Genomic DNA, 15,390 nt, shown 5'->3' on the forward strand with positions numbered 1-15,390 from the left:
TACAAATTGATTTCTCACAATACTTCATCATTTGCTTTACTAATAAAAAAGCCTTATTTATTATTTCATTTAATTTTTAAAGCACCTCCATTAGACAAATGCCCAGCATATGAGAAAACAAATAAATAAGTTAAATAAAATCCCCAAAGAACAAAGTAAAAATTCTCTATGAGATAATTTAAAGTTTGATGGTGCTTTAGTTGATTACTAAAAAAGCCGTGTCTCGTAGATTTGAAATTAAACTGTCGTGTGTGTGTGTGCGCGCACGTGGGAGAAGAGATGGACGTGCACTCTTGTATTGATAGAGAAGCTAGAAGCACGGAGAATAAAGCAAGACAGCCCAAGAGTTACAGACCAGCAGATGATAATATAGATGGGACAGCAAGTGCTATCCTTGTAATTTTGGCCTTTGAAGTGTTAGGAAAGAGCTACATGCAAACCAAGATTTTATACCGAGGAACCTGACTGAGCAGAGGTTATGGGATATGTCACGGGACTTCAGGTAAAATGTGTAGGAAGGCACTCTAGAAAATTCAGACAGGGAGCCAAAATAAAGCGAAGAACATAACATTTGAGACAAAGTAGACTAATTCTAAGATCAGGGAATATAGCAGGGAAGTGTTTCAATCGTCCAGGTAAACGTCTCCTTTAAGACAGTGCAACAAGTAATAAAGTAAAAGAGAAAACAAGAGTAAAAGCAAAATGTTCTATAGGAGACACGGATCTGCCAATTACAATGCTGAAGGTGGCAGACAATTAAATTTCATCATCCATTGATTAATCAGAATCATTAAAACCTTTACTATTCATTTACTTAGAAAAGCTCAGCCTAGTGTTTAGAAACAACCCATGACTGTCCCACTTAAAACAATGTGTTGGGGCACCTGGGTGGCGCAGTCGTTAGGCGTCTGCCTTCGGCTCAGGGCGTGATCCCAGCGTTCTGGGATCGAGCCCCACATCAGGCTCCTCTGCTAGGAGCCTGCTTCTTCCTCTCCCACTCCCCCTGCTTGTGTTCCCTCTCTCGCTGGCTGTCTCCCTCTGTCAAATAAATAAATAAAATCTTTAAAAAAAACAAACAAACAATGTGTTTATTAGACTTATTTATATCACTCTCTGAGAACACAGTGGGGATTCAGGGACTGCTTCATAGACATCCTTGTATCCACACATGGACAGAAGTTGATTAGGTAGTGAATTTATACTCAAAGGTCTATGGGAAAAAGCCCAGGACAACCCAGAAAAACACTCCCTGACAGAAATATAACGTAAGCTATGTATATCATATTTTTAAGTAATCCATACAAAAAAAAATAAAACTTTACCATTTTAACATATAATCTATATGGAACAATATTAATGATGTCTTTACATCATTTGGGGGGGGTACAACAGAATCTTTGAAATTCCATGTGCATTTTTCGCTTACACGCACTTCAATTCAGACGAGCCATATTTTAAGTGTTCATGGCCACACGTGGGCAATGGCTGCTGGCTGTCGTATTGGACAACACATTCCTGGAAGACAGCGAGAGATCAGGTAAGACTAGAGCTTTATTCTGAGTCCTGGCAGGAAATAATGATGTTGAAATATCTCTCTTCCACATCAAGGATTTTTAATTTTGTCTTCTGGGGCACTAAGAAGCGTGTGTGTGTGTGTGTGTGTGTGTGTGTGTGTTTAGTAGTGGTAAGGGGGTGACATGAAAAGTTTAAACTGTCAAAGCTAAGTTTAGCTAAAAATCACAAATAAATTGAACATCGACACTGTTCCAGACAAACTATGGGAAATGAAATAAAAACATTAGTTGTGGTGTGCATAGACAAAAGTGTGCAGTGTAGTTAGTTGGGATATTTGTACATTAGTTAAGATCAGGGGCAAAATCTTAACTAGGTAATAACAATAGTATGCTTTTTTATGAACAATTTTTAAATATTTATTTATTTATATGACCAAGAGAGACAGAGAGCAGGGGAAGGGGCTGGGGGAGAGGAATAGGGAAAGAGAGAATCTCAAGCAGACTTCCTGCTGAGTAGAGAGCCTGATGTGAGTCTTGATCTCACAGCTCTGAGATCTCGACCCGAGCTGAAATCAAGAGTCAGACACTTAACCAACTGAGCCATCCAGGCACCCACTTTTATGAGAATTTTGAAAACGAGAAAAGAATCATAGGAAAAGAAAGACATCAGTAGAAACTTGGGAGGATGGGCAGGGTTAGGGTGCGACATATAGATGGAAATGAAAAAGACATATTAACATAAGTTTGCCAGATAACTATAGGAGGCCCAGTTAAATTGGGATTTTATATGAAAGACAATTATAGGGGTATATAAGTATGTTTCAAATATTGCATAATTACACTACAAATATCTTGGTGGTTTATCTGACATTCACAACTCTCTAATACCCAAGCAAAATCATGAAAGCTGGGATTAGAAGTTCATATTAAAAAGTCCATGAAGAGAATTTCTTAATCAGTTCATGTACATTATCACATTTAATTTTAAAGCAGCATTAGGTAGTAATCCCTTTGTATTATCATCCCTAATTTAAAGATGAGGGAAACGAATTCTTAATTTAGGTAACATGTCAAGAGGTCACATAGCTAGTAAATGACAAAGCCAGTATTTGCATCTAGGTATGTTTTCTACTATAAGAATATTTATTCCAGGGATGAATGATAGTGCAAAAAGATGGGTTAGAAGTTCATGAAGGGCATAGAAGTTGATGATATCCGAACTCCTTTGTGACTTGAAGATTCAGAATCCACTTCTGGCAAAGATATACTAAATCCCAGCTCAGATCAGACCAACCCTCCTGCCAAGGATAACTAGATAAAATCTGGATAAAATATGGAATCAGAGAGCTACCCAGGGAGCCAAAACTTGAGGAGCCAAGATCTTGGAAATGGAAATCCATTAAAGTGATTCAACATTGGCTCTGCCTTTCCGCTGAAGACATTTGCTTCTTAGGCAAGATGAGCCGAGACACTGAGCATTTAAGATAAAGTCGCAGCTAAGAAGCTAAGGAGATGAGCAAAGTTTCAAGTGGTCCCACGAAGTTAAAGAAATAATATATTTTGGAGCTATCATTGTAGTCAAGATTGACAAATCAGGATTCTAGACAGACATAGGTGCAGCATTCCATGCTGCTTTGTCTTTCAAAACATTGGCCTATTTATAAGTGGTAGCCAAGTGAGAAGAAAATGATCAGAGGTTTTGGCAGTCTCACAGTGCTGGGGAGACAAAATTGGAGTCTAGGAGAAGCCAAGGGGAATATACTGAAGAACAACCCAGACTTTTACTTGGGGCCATTGAAGGGTTATTCCTTAGATGTAAGGCTGGCTTGAAAATGAACCTGCACTCACAAAGACTAAATTCAACATCAAATCAGATCAACTCCAAACCAATCTGGAGTAAAATATTTCTGTACTACTAGACTCCAAAAGTAAAAATAAATGATCTCTGGGCAAAGAACCTTCATTCCAAGCCTCAACCATATTTTGTATCAAGTTTTCCAACAAAAGTTTTTCAAAAATCTTTGGACATACCAAGAGATGGGACCAAAATAAAGACAAAAAGGAACAGTAGAAGAAGATCCACAGATGATTGAGACATTGGTGTTATTAAACACAGACGATAAAATACTGTGATTAATATGATTAAAAAAAGGTATGACAAGATGGAAAATTTCAAAAGGGAAACGGAACTCATGCAAAGAATCAAATGTAAACTCCAGAAACAAATAAAAATGAAATCAAGACTTAACAAATGATATTAGTAGCAGGTAAAACACCAATGAAATGGAAATATATTAACTGAAATAGATTAGTAGAGAATATCAGACTGAAACAAAGAGAAGAAAACCCATACAGAATATTGCAATGAGGAGAAGAACTTTACAGAGCATGAAAATATACATGTGATTGGAATCCCAGAAGAAAAGGAAAGATAAAATTTAACAGAGTAACATTTAAGGAAATGTTCCTTTGGGAATTTTTAAAACCAATTACATCATTTAGTAATAGTTCTAGAGATAGTACAAACCCTAAACAGGTTTATAAAAAAATACAAATCCATTAAAAGTGGTTGGACCCCAAATAAATGTTAAAAGCACACAGAAGAGGAAAAGGGTAGAAAGATCACTTTCAAATGAGCAGCAAAAGGGTAACTTCTCAACTCGAAAACTAAATCTAAAAGACAATAAAATGATAATGTTCAAAAGTTTTTAAAATATAATTTAATCAGAATTCTATAGCCAGTGAAAACATCCTTAAAAATGAAGGGGAAATTAAATCATTTTCAGAAAAAGAAAAAGAGATTTTTTTTTTTTTTAACCAGTAGACTTGAATAAAAATGCTCAAAGTATTCTGCAAGCAGAATGCAAATGATCTCAGATGACAACGTGGAAATGCAGGAAGAAAAGAAGAGTAAAAACTTGTGGTAAATCTAAATGAATATTTGCTATGAAAAAATAATTACAACATCTTCTGTGGTTTAATATACATATACAATTAAAATAACTAATTTCAAAAAAACCAAATGGCAGGAAGGGACAAATTGCATTAATGTGTGTTAAAGTCTTTGAAATTGAGAAAAAAATCTAGTTTAAGGTAAACTGTAATATTTCTAAGATAAATGTTGATATATTTAGGAAAACATCATAATGAGGAAGTGTAGAATTAACAGTTTATAAAAAGAGACAAAGGAATGGCAAAAAATAAATACAGTATTAGCTAAGACAAGTACTGGCAACAACAGATATACTGATTGGGAAGGAAGAAATAAAACTGTCTTTGTTTACAGATGAAAAAATCAACAACGACAACTACAAAATGCTTCTGGAATTAATAAGTGGTTATAACAAGTTTGCAGGATACAAATTTAATACAAGAGTTAATCACTTTACTACATATTAGCAATGAACAAGTAGAATTTGACATTAAAAACACATTGCTATTTCAACAGCCAAATTATGGGACGAGCCCAAATGTCCATCAACTGATGAATGGATAAAGAAAATGTGGTGTATATGTACAATGGAATATTACTCAGCCATATAAAAGAACAAAATCTTGCCATTTGCAATGATTCAGTTGGAGTTAAGGAGTATTATGCTAAGCAAAATAAGTCAGTCAGAGAAAGATAAAAACCATATTATTTCACTCATAGATAGAATTTAAGAAACAACACAAACGAACATAGGGTGCAGACCAAAGAGAGAGGCAAACTATAAAACAGACTCTTAAGTATAGAGAACAAAGTAGGTTGCTGGAGAAGAGGTGGGTGCGGGGATGGGTTAAATGGGTGATGGGTATTAAGGAGGGCACTCGTGATGAGCACTGGGTGTTGTATGTAATTGATGAATCACTAAATTCTATACCTGAAACTAATATTACCCTGTATGTTAACTAACTGGAATTTAAATAAAAACTTGAAACTAAAAAAAAATAAAAATAAAAATAAATCCTATCACCCCTTATATTAGCACATTACATTGAGAAAATGAAATAATTAGGTATAAACCCAACAAAATATATGCACTAGCTGTATGAGAAAAACTACAGAACTCTAATAAAAGAAATCAAAAAAGACATAAATGAATGGATAGCTATTCCATGCTCATAGAAAAGACTCAACATTGTTAAAGGTTGGTTATTCCCAAATTGATCTATAGACTTAATACAATCCCAATCAAAAATCCCAGTTAGTTATTTTGTGGTAATACACAAATACAGTCTAAAGTTTATATGGGAAGTCATAAGACCCAAAATAGCCAACGCAATATTGAAGAAGAACAAAGTTGGAGGACTGATATATCCTGACTCCAAGACTTACTAAAATGTGCAGTAATCAAGACAGTGTGGTATTGATGAAAGACTAGATTAAGAGATCAAGAGAACAGAGCAGAGACTCAAGAAATAGACCTCCATAAAAACTGTCAACTAATTTTAGACAAAGGGGCACAGGTAATACAATGGAGATAGGATAGTCTTTTCAACAAATGGTGCTAGAACAGCTGTACCTCCATACATCAAAAAAATAAAAATACAAAAGGGTCTGGACGCAGACCTTAGATCTTCACAAAGTTAATTCAAAATGATAAAATGCATAACTGTTAAACTCATAGAGAATAACAAAGGAGAAAACCTGGAGGACCTCGGGTAGGGTCATGACTTTTTAGATATAATATCAAAGTCACAACCCATGAAATAAATAATTTATAAGCTGGACTTCATTAAAATTAAAAACTTGGAATCTGCAAAAGACAGTGTCAAGAGGAAGAAGACAAGGCACAGACTGGGAGAAAATATTTGCAAAAGATACAGGTGATAAAAGATTGCTGTCCAAAATATTCCAAGAATACTTAAAACTCAACAATAAGAAAATGAAGAACCCAATTAAAACATGGACCAAAGACCTTAACAGACCTCTCACTGAAGAACATATACAGATGGCATTCAATATCACATCTCATTAGAGAATTACAAATAAAAATAATAATGAGATACCATTACAGATCTGTCAGAATGGCCCAATTCAAAAGCGCTGGCTGTACCAAATTCAGATGAGGATGTGAAACTACAGGAATTTTCTTTCATCGCTAGTGGGAAAACAAAATGGTCCACCCACTCTGGTAGATTGTTTGGCAATTTCTTAAGAAACTAAACAAATTCTTATCAAATGATTCAGCAGTATAGTTCCTTGATATTTACCCAAATGAGTTGAAAAATATAAAATAAAAACCCTTCAGACTGATAGCTATAGCAGCTTTATTCATTGCCAAGACTTGGAAGCAACCAAGATGCCCTTCAGTAGGTGAGTGCATAAATAAACTGTGTATATCCAGACAATGAAATATCATTCAGTGCTAAAAAGAAATAGGTTTTGAGCCATAAAAAGACATGAAGCAAACTTAAGCGCATATTACTAAGTGAAAGAAGCCAATGTGAAAATGCTTCATACTGCATGATTCCAACTATATGAAATTAGCCACACGTAGTCTTATATGAATATGCCCCTGGAAAAGGCATAACTATAGAGACAGTAAAAAGATCAGTGGCTGCCAGGAGGATGGTGTGGGGGGGGGATAAGTAGGCAGAGCACAGACTTTTTTAGGGCCATGAAACTATTCTGTATAAAAACCAAAATGGTGGATACATTTCCAAACCCATAATATGGACAACACCAACAGTGAGCCCCAATATAAACAATGTCCTTTGGGCAATAAGGATGTGTCAATGTGGTTTATCAATTGTAACATACATTCCACTCTGGCGGGGAATATTGATAAAGGGGAGGCTTTGCATGTATGGGGGCAGAGGATATATGGGGACTCTCTTCCTCTCAATTTTCCTGTGAAACTAAAACTGTTCAAAAAAATAGTCTTTTCAAAGGAAAAGCAAGAGAAAGAGACAAACCAAGAAACAGACTCGTAACTATAGGAACAAACAGATGATTACCAGAGGGGAGGTGGGCAGGAGGATGGGTGAACTGGGTGATGGGGAACAAAGAGAACACTTACCATGATGAGCACTGAGTATTGTATAAAATTTCTGAATCACTCTACTGTACACTTGAGAAACTGATATAATACTATATGCTTACTCTACTGGAATTAAAAGAAAACACTTAAAATATAAAGTCTATTAAGGCCAATAAATACATGATTACTTTTTAGAAGGCAGGAAATAGAGATAAAGGAACAGAACAGATGAAACAAATGTAAAACTAATAATAAAATGGTAGACTTGAACCGAAACATGTGAATAGTTAAATTAAATGTAAATGAATTAAATCATTCAAAATGAAAATTAAATATTGTCAAAAGGGATTAAAAACAACTACATGCTGCTTATAAGATCTACACTTTCAATGTACAACAGATATTACTACAAAACCCCTATGTAATAAAAAGTTGGATATAAGACTAATTAGATATACTGATATGAGATTGATGATACATTAAAGAAAGAAACATTACTCGTGATTCATGGTTCAATTCACCAGGGAGACATAATACTTCTCACTTTGTATGCACGGATAACATAGGTTTAAATATATGAAAGAAAAAATAAAAGAACTAAAAGGAGAAACAGATCATCTATGATCATTGTGGAAAACTTTTGCATACTATTCTCATTAAATGGCAGAACTATGGACACGAATCAGTAAGAATATGGAAGACATAAATAATGGTTGATGAAAGGTATCTAATCAACATACATGGAACTCTGTGACCAACAACTGCAAATTACATTATTTTCTCAGCTGAGCATGGACTCTTTCTTATAAGTGACCATAACATCAGCCTAAAAGAGCAAGATTTATTAGATACACACTGATTAAAATTATATGGGGGGGTATGAGCTCTGACAAGAGTAGAACTAACTAGAACTCATTAACCAAAGGTACCTAAAGAATTCTAAGAATATTTGGCCACTTTTAAATAGCACAGAGGTCTAGGAAAGAATCAAAATCTGAATATTACTCAGCCATAAAAAAGAATGAACTCTTGCCATTTGCAACCAAGTGGATGGAGCTAGGGAATATTAGGCTAAGTGAAATAAGTCAGTCAGAAAAGACAAATACCACATGATTTCACTCACAGGTGGAATTTAAGAAGCAAAACAAATGAGCAAAGGGGAGAAAGAGAGACACACCAAGAAACAGACTCTTAACTATAAAGAACAAACTAATGGTTACCGGAGGGAAGGTAGGTATGGGTGGGGGAAATAGGTGATGGGGATTAAGGAGAGCACTTGGGTTGAGCACCGGGTGATGTGTGAAAGTGTTGAGTCACCATATGGGACACCTGCAACTATTATTACACTGTGTATTAACTAACTGGAATTTAAATTAAAAAAAAAGAAAATTTGAAGATACTTTTAACTGAATAACAATAATAGTGTGCAACGTATTAAACACATGGGACACAAAGCCATACCTACAAGGAAAATGTTTATCCTTAAATAGATATATGAATAAAGAAGAAAGGCTAAAAACCACTTCCCTGTACATCTTAAGAAATTAGACAAAGAATAATAAATTGAATCCCCATAATTTAGAAGGAAAAATAAGGGAAGAGTACAAATTGAGAAATCCTAAAATGGTATTTAAAATAAACTGGGCCACACTTAATTCTTTGAAAACAAAATTGACGAAATAACCTACAGACTTTAAAATTAAAAATCAAAGGCACAGACGACCAATATTGAAGTAAAAAAGAGAGTACAGATCTTGCGGGCATTAAAATGATCATAGAAAAATATCTTCAAGAACCCTGTGCCAGTACATTTGCCTACATGAAACAGACATATTCTTAGAAAATTGTAATAGAATAAAAACCAATAAAATTTGGATAGAAATTAGACTGGTGATTAAAAATCTTCCCAGAAATAAGTGACACAATCTCAAATGGCTTCATTGGTGAATTCCTCTCAATATTTAAAGAAGGAAATATCATGAATCTTATCCTATTTGTAAACAACAAAGAAATGAGAGCCCTTCCAAACTCATTTTGTGAAGCCAGCAAGAGATGCTTTCAAACTCTCTCAAATAGTACCAGATAGGAAAATTACAGATTAATATCACTCATTAACATAGATGCAAAATTCCTAAACAAATAGTAGAAACAAATCCTAGAAATATCAGAAATTAAGTTCAAGAATACATATGTAAAGGAAATTTTGTCACCACCAATGCCGATATATTCCAGGAGTGTGAGGTTAGTTTAACTTTTAAAAACCCATCCATGTAATCAACCACATTAAGAAACTTGAAGAAAACAATTATATTATCTTCTCAATAGATGCCGAGGGGTGGAAGGCAATGGGAGAAGTGGACAAAGACAGAGACAAAGAGAGAGAAGTAAAATGTAAATATAAAAATTCACCATGTATTCATAATTTCATAAAAAATATTAAATGAAGCAACAGCAAAAATGGAAAGGGGAAAAGGAAAGGAAAAAACTTAACTTGATATAAGGTATCTACAGAAGCAAATATACTTAATGTTAAAATATTAACAACTTTCCCCAAATTAAATGGAGAAAGAGACAAAAATGTCCACGAGCACATGTCTATCAACATTGGGTTGGAGGTTTGCTCCTGTGCAATTAGCAAGAGAAATGTATAGGTTTAAAAAATCAAATAAAAATATTAATATCTGTAGATGGCATAATCACATGTATAGAAAATTTTAGGGGCACCTAGGTGGCTCAGTCTGTGACTCAGTCAGCCTCTGACTCTTGACTTCTGCTCAGGTCATGATCTCAGGGTTGTGAGATCGAGCCCCGTGTTGGGCTCGGCACTGGGCATGGAGTCTGCTTAAGATTCCCTCTCTCCCACTTCCTTTCCCTTTGCCCCTCCCCTCCTAAATAAAAAAAAAAAAAAAGAAGAAAAGAAAAAAGAAAATTTCAAAATCTACCACCTATATGCCTCATTATGTGCATTTAGTAAGTTTATTGGCTACAGGACCAAGGTACAAAAAGCAATTGCATTTCTCTATACCAGCAATAAACCAGTTGGAATATTTTTTACATAATATTGTTTATCTTAATACCAAGAAACACCAAATGTCTCAAAATAAATCTACCAAATATAGTTACGACTGCAACACAAAAATCCTGCAGAATATTAGTGAGACGTATTATTGCACATGGATTGAAAGAATCAGTACTATGAAGATGTCAATCCTATCCATATTCATTTGGTTTGATACAATCACAGTGAAAATCCTAGCATGGTATTTATGTTTCTTTTTTTTTTTTTTAAAGATTTTATTTATTTATTTGACAGAGAGAGAGATGGCCAGTGAGAGAGGGAACACAGCAGGGAGTGGGAGAGGAAGAAGCAGGCTCCCAGTGGAGGAGCCTGACATGGGGCTCGATCCCAGAACGCCGGGATCACGCCCTGAGCCGAAGGCAGACGCTTAATGACTGAACCACCCAGGCGCCCCATAGGTTTTTGTTTTTTATTTGTTTTGGGGGTTTTCTTTTTTGTTATTTTTGTTTTTTTGCAAAAATTCTAAAGCTGATTATAAAATTTGTATGAAAATGCATGTGGCCAAGAATAGCTAAAGCAATCATGAGAAAGAGCAAAGTTGAAAAATTTCACTTTCAGAATAAATAAACAACAGTTTAGACAGTATGGTATTGGGGTGCCTGGGTGGCTTGGTCAGTTAAGTGTCTGACTCTTGATTTTGGCTTGGGTTGTGATGTCAAGGTTGTGAGATCGAGCTCCACGTCAGGCTCCACGCTAAGCAGGGACTCTGCTTGGGATTCTCTCTCTCCCTCTGCCCCTCCCCCCCCAAAGGACAGTATGATATTAAAGACATACAAATAGACCAATGGAATAGAATAATAAGTCCAGAAACATATCTATGTCTGTCTATATCTATATCTATCTATCTATCTATATCTATCTATCTATCTATCTATCTATCTATGGACATTTACTTTATGACAAAGTTGACATTCCAGAATAATGAGTAAAACTTTGATAGTCTTCTTCATAAATGTTAGTTGGTCCATTAACTATTCATGTGGAAAAATGAATACCCTTGTCTCATACAGCACACAAAAATTAACTCTAAATGGACACAGATATAATTGTGACAGTTTGAAAATCATAAAGCTTCTAGAAAATAGTATAGGATAATGTGTTCACCATCTTGAGGATAGATAAAAACTTCCTATACAGGGGCGCCTGGGTGGCTCAGTCGTTAAGCGTCTGCCTTCGGCTCAGGGCGTGATCCCGGCATCCTGGGATCGAGCCCCGCATCAGGTTCCTCCGCTGGAAGCCTGCTTCTTCCTCTCCCACTTCCCCTGCTTGTGTTCCCTCTCTCGCTGGCTGTCTCTATCTCTGTCAAATAAATAAATAAAATCTTAAAAAAAATTTCCTATACAAATCCTATTATCCATAGGAAATTTTGGTAAGCCAGGCTATGTTAAAAATAACATAAACAATTCTCCAAAATATACCAATAAGAGAATAAAAAACTACAGAGTGATTTAAAACAGTAGCAATACAAATATGGATACACTAGCAATATTGGGCAAAATACTTCTATTCAGAATACGGAACTTCTATACATTGACAAGAAACAGGCACATTTTTTTACGGAAAGGCTTGAATTGGCATTTTTGAAAGTAGATATCAAAATGACTAATAAACATGATGTTTCCCTACTGCGTTATGTTAGCAAACTACAAATTAAAACCACAATGAGGTATTATTACAATCCCACGAGAATTCCAATATTAATAGGACTAGCAACACTAACTGTTGGTGAAGAAGAATATAAATTATTTCAAGCACTTTGGAAGAATTCTTGGCATTATCTACTGAAGCAGAAATTATATCCACCACTACTGGGTATATACCCAACAGAAATGTGTGCATCTGTGCACCAGAATACATGTTCAAGATTATTAACAGCCACAAGATTCCTAGAAGCCATTAACCGAAAACAACCCGGTATGTTTCTTTAATGGAATACTCTAAAATAATAAAAATAAACTACTGTAATGTATAGTATTGGGAATAAATCTCACAAATTGTTGAGAAAAAAATCCTATTTGTATAAACTTCAAACAAAGGCAAAATTACTCCATGGTGATAAGAGAGGAGAGTAACTGTCTGAGACGGAGTCACTGGGAACAGGCATGAGGAAACTTCTGGATTATTAACAATGTTTGTGTTTTCTTCTCTAGATGTTGTTTACATGGGTCTGCTAACTTTGTGAAAATGTGTTGAGTCATACACTTACAATGTGTGCATGTTTTCATACATTTCTACTACAATGTAAAGATTATTCTAAAAAAAACTGTACTGCTAATTAAGACAGGCTACGCTTGAATTTTGAAAGTTGTAGACATCTTAAAGAGAAACTGTGTTAATGATGGCAAAGGAGCTTCCAATGAACATGGTCTCACAGTTGGCATGGGAAAAGAAAGACAAGAATATGGTCCAGAGAAATCTAGAGTTTCTCATGTGGGAATATTGGGAGGAAGGACATGGTGAAGGCCGAGATGGGCAGATAGAGGTTTCAGTACGTTCTACTGAAGTCCCAGGGTTATGGCAGCATCTTAAAATGGTAACATACACCAGACTTGGGACACTGAAGAAATATTGGCACTTCCCTGAGGGGGAAATTAAATAAAGGAGACAGTCATAGAGGAAAGATTAATAACTCAGTTTTTTCTGCGTTCATCTGAGTTGATGTAATTATTGTCTGTCCATAGCATTTATTATATTTGTCACTCATTTTGACAATTGATTATGTGTATAATGTCTTGTGTTGTCACTTAATTATTTCAAGATGTATTAGGCTGAACTATATGAAATTGTCAAAATTCAACCATTTTATTTTTTGCCTACAAGAATGGCAATTTCACAAGATCCAACTTAATCCACCGGCCTCAGAGAGATTTACCTCCACTAGCATTTTTCTATGGCTACCATGTCTCTAAACTCCGTGGGCCTCACTTCCATCATCAACAAAATGGGTATTCGCAGAACTTGTCTCAAGGCCAGATTGAAGTTTTCATGTGAAAGGGCTTTGCAAATTCTAATGTAGCAAAAAGACCCAGTTCTTAGTGCAAAAAAACTAATATAAGCTGTCACTAGGTAAGTCCTGCCAAAGGAAAACATTTGTACAGTGGCTGTTAACTGGAATCTCTGTAACTAAAGGAAATAAAAGTGAAAGGTATGTTATAATATGTAATCCAGCAAAAATGGCAAAGGACAGATTAAAAAATGGATAAGTGCCCTTTGGAGCTGGCATCGTGGCCATCTATCCGTTATGTTACTTTCTTTTTTAAAAAGCTTTCATGGACAAAACCAGTAGCCTGGAATGTAAGTTCTTCCTCAGCTAATCCTTAGCTTTTATTTCCAGTCTCATATTTATGGCTATTGACCTCTTCAAAAACCTACTGTGGCAAGCCCTATGCTAAATGTTGGAAATGCAACATTTATCAAAGTTGATAGAGTCCCAGGGCACATCGGTAGCTCAGTCACTGAAGCATCTGACTCTTGGTTTCGGCTCAGTGCATGACCTTAGGGTTGTGGGATGAGCCCTGCATGCGGCCCCATGCTTGGGAGGATGTCTGCTTGAGATTCTCTCCATCTCTCCCTCCGCCTCTCTCCCTACTCTCATGCATGCTCTCTAAATAAATAGATAAATGAACAAACAAATAAAATCTTTAAAAAAAAAGTGACAGAGACTCTATCATCTCAAAGTTTCCAATCTCAAAGGCAAGGCAGGCAATTCAACAGGACATCACAATATGGTGGATAAAGGCGAAGGGACTGACAAAGGGCATTGTGAATACATAACCCGGTCTCAGGAATGTGGAGGAGGCTTCCCAGGAGGACCAATGTCAAAGCGCAGACCTGAAGGTTGAATGGGAGGTAGGCAGGCATATGCAAAGTTCTGCAGAGAAAAGTATGGGATACTTTTGGAGGTGGGGGATAATTGGGCGAGCGGAAATGTCACTGAAATCACTGAAGGAATAAAGAAGCGAGACAATAAGAGTAGCTTTGCTTTTTAGACAGAGAGCTGGCTGCCAGGGAAATGAGAACTAATGAAAAGGCAAGACCAGAGGCAGGTAGCACCCGGATGCCAAATGCAGAACTGAGCTGGAAGAAGGGCACGGAAATGGAGATGAGTTCCCTAGTTATTTCAAAGGCACAGAATCAACACACAATTGAGCAAGTGATTTTCTGTGGAAGATGAGGGGATAATCAAACAGGATTCCCATATTTCTGCTATGAGCCATAAAGTTCAGCATACCAACCTCAGGGCAAGATGCATTAAAAAACAACAGATTTGGTATGAGTGTCAGAGAAAAAAAAACAGAGGTAGTGAGTTGAGTTGGGTACATTAAATTTGAAGAGGTTTCTGATATCAAAAAGGAGAGGTTCAGGCAGAAGACGGCCACATAAGCAAATGTGGAGCTTGGGAGAATGGGGGTGCTGGAGGTTTAGATGAGAACGGAAACCATGCACATAGAAGGAATTGTCTAGAGCAGAATACATGGTGAGAACAGTAAAGTGTTCAGAGTAGTTGGTAAAGAAACTCCACATTTGAGGGGATATTCTGAGAAGGGACGGCCAAAAATTTGAGGAGAAAGGTCAATATAATTAGAAAGTGTTTTCTAGAGAGCAAGATAAGACAGTATTTCTAGAAAATATAGCTGTAGATGTTGCTAAGAGATTGCAGTGATAAAATTGAGAAGTACCTTTAAATTTATGATAAGGAAGTCACTGGTAACCATTGGGAAAGTGATGTCAGTGGAAAGGCCAGGCCCTGAAGGCTCCAGCTGAAGACGGACATGAGGATTGGAGAAATTTTTTTTTTTATGTCAGAAGACTGTTGAGCCTAATTTGCATG

Source organism: Ursus arctos, unplaced genomic scaffold (assembly GCF_023065955.2).
Source record: "Ursus arctos isolate Adak ecotype North America unplaced genomic scaffold, UrsArc2.0 scaffold_8, whole genome shotgun sequence".
Taxonomy (NCBI): Eukaryota; Metazoa; Chordata; class Mammalia; order Carnivora; family Ursidae; genus Ursus; species Ursus arctos.